This window comes from Solanum lycopersicum, chromosome 8 (genome assembly GCF_036512215.1).
Source record: "Solanum lycopersicum chromosome 8, SLM_r2.1".
In the NCBI taxonomy this organism is placed as follows: Eukaryota; Viridiplantae; Streptophyta; class Magnoliopsida; order Solanales; family Solanaceae; genus Solanum; species Solanum lycopersicum.
Window position 1 is genome coordinate 34,570,553 of NC_090807.1, and position 3,155 is coordinate 34,573,707.

Here is a 3,155-nt window from a genome sequence, read left to right on the forward strand (position 1 = left end):
TAGAATTAGTTAAGCGGGTGTCACGAACCGACATGTAGAATTAGGGGATCGGAGTGTCACGTTCCGGAACATAGTAGTAGGGGAGCGGAGTGTCACGTACCAATACAAGAGGAATAAAGATAATGAGTCTTGAAATTATGTTAATAAATTCGAATGAAAAGAACCTATATCCCAAATGAAGATGGTGTGGAGACTTGAGTTCTCATAGGTGTGTTTGATGTGGTTACACATGATTTGTGAACTTGTTGCTTTAACCTGTTGAGGAATATGATTGATTTTATGTTATTATCTTATATATACTGTTTTCTATTTTGAGTTGGCCGAAGATAACTACTCAGTACTTGTGGTTGTACTGACCCCTACTTGTAATTGTTTTTCTTTGTTATTTGTGGAGTGCACCAAACGTACCGTCATCTTCAACTCAACCGCAACTCAAGCCAGTCTTCGCCACACCACATTTCAGGGTGAGCTAAAGCTTCTAGCTTGGACTTGATCTTCTTCTTCATGTCTTGATGCCTTGAAGTTCTGGCATAGACTAGCCATTATTTATGTTTAGTTTCTTAGATACTCTTAGCTTTAGTAATTTAAGGATAGATGTTGTTGTAATGATGGCTTTCAGATTTTGGGGATAATAACAAGTGTTTGAGTTTTAGAAGTTATTAATCTATTTTTATTAATGAATTTTAAGTCTTCCGCATTGTATTCTGTCTATTATGGTTAAAATGTTGGGGTTTTGATTGGTTGGTTCGCTCCCATAGGAGGGTAAGTGTGGGTGCCACTCGCGGCTCGATTTGGGTCGTGACAAACTTGGTATCAGAGTATTAGGTTCGTTGGTCTCATCACACAAGAACGAGTCTAGTATAGTCTTGAGGAACATTAGGGGGACGCCTTTACTTTTCTTTGAGAGACTATAAGATTTTAGGAAAATTTCATTCATTCTTTCTTTCTTTCATGCTATTACTTGGATCCAATTGGTATCTAGGTGATACAAATTGGTATCTGACCATCATGACTCTATTTCCAGATGGTTAGAACTAGAGCAACGACTGCGCCAACACCAATATCGGCAAGACAAAAAGCGTCTGAGCCAGCCACTAGGGCTGTAGCTCGAGGAAGAGTAGCGGCAAAAGGTCGTGGTAGAGGTCGTGGGAAGACGTCCTCTAGAGGAAGAGGACGAGCACCTACCTCATCTGATACTAGGGCGCCCAGACTCCTCCACCGACTGAAGAAGTAGTAAGAGAGGGTGAGGAAGGGGAAACAAAGCAAGTGCAGAATGAGGAACTACCACCCCAACCTACTCCAGAGATGAGAAATGAGGTTCTTGCTTATCTTAGTTGGTTATCTGATCAAGATAAAACACCTCCAGTGTTTTCTACACCAGCACCTTAGGTTCCAGATGTACAACAGGTAACTGCTGCGGCTCCCTGCATGGATGTTCCATTGGAAATAGGCACGTTTCCTCGTCTGACTACAGGGCCTATAATGACAAATGATCAACATGAACTTTTCAATAAGTTCTTGAAATTGAAACCTCCAGTCTTCAGGTGATAAGGGCCATTGTTACGCTTTCCCTGGGCGGTCAGAAGCGGAGACATCCGATGCTGTCATCACAGGTAATCTTTTGGTTTGTGACTGCATGGCTTTTGTATTATTTGACCCTGGATCCACATTTTCATATGTATCTTCCTCATTTGCTACTGGTCTTAAATTAAATTGTGAATTGCATGACATGCCTATTCGTGTTTCTACTCCGGTGGGTGAGTCTTTGATAGTTGAAAAGGTGTATAGGTTTTGTCCTGTGACTTTTATTGAGAGAAATACATATGTAGACTTGGTTATCTTAGAAATGGTCGACTTTGATGTAATTCTGGGTATGACTTGGCTTTCCCCAAATTTTGCAATCTTGGATTGTAATGCACAAACTATGACGTTAGCCAAACCTGGGACAGATCCGTTAGTGTGGGAGGGTGACTACACTTCCAATCCGGTTCGTATCATCTCCTTTCTTCGTGCTAAGAAAATTGTTAGTAAGGGTTGCTTAGCATTCTTAGCACATCTCAGGGATGATACTACCCAAGTACCTCCAATTGAGTCGGTCTCGATAGTTCGTGAGTTTTTAGATGTGTTTCATGCAGACCTTCCTGGCATGCCACCGGATAGAGATATTGACTTCTACATTGATCTTGAACCGGGTACTCGCCCCATTTCTATACCCCATTATAGGATGGTTCCCGCTGAGTTAAGAGAGTTAAAGGACCAACATCAAGAGATGTTGAGCAAAGGTTTCATTAGACCAAGTGCATCTCCTTTGGGTGCTCCAGTGTTATTTGTGAAGAAGAAGGATGGGAGTTTTCGGATGTGCATAGACTACCGACAGTTGAACAAGGTAACGGTTAAGAACAAGTATCCTCTTCCTTGCATTGATGATTTGTTCGATCAGTTACAAGGTGCTTGTACCTTCTCAAAAATCGACTTGAGATCTGGTTATCATCAATTGAAAATACGGGCAGCAGATTGGTCCAAGACTGCTTTTCGGACCAGGTATGAGCATTATGAGTTCTTAGTAATGTCTTTTGGGCTTACGAATGCCCCTGCTGCTTTCATGAGCTTGATGAATGGGATTTTTAAGCCATATCTGGATCTCTTTGTGATCGTATTTATTGATGATATATTGGTATACTCAAAGAGCAAGAAGGAACATGAAGAGCACATGAGAATGGTATTGGAAATGTTGAGGGAGAAAAAGCTTTACGCCAAATTCTCTAAGTGTGAGTTTTTGCTAGATTCAGTGTCCTTCTTGGGGCACGTAGTTTCTAAGGATGGAGTGATGGTGGATCCTTCTAACATTGAGACAGTGAAGAATTGTGTAAGACCTACTAATGTGTCAGAAATAAGGAGCTTTGTTGGTTTAGCTAGCTATTACCGTCAATTTGTCAAAGGGTTCTCTTCCATTGCTTCCCAATTGAGGAACTTGACTAAACAAAATGTTCCATTTGTATGGTCGGATGAATGTGAAGAAAGCTTTCCGAAGCTCAATACCTTGTTGACTACCGCACCAATCCTTACCTTGCCAGTGGAAGGTAAGAATTTCATTGTCTATTGTGATGCATTCTATTCGGGCTTGGGTGTAGTACTAATGCAAGAGAAGAACGTAA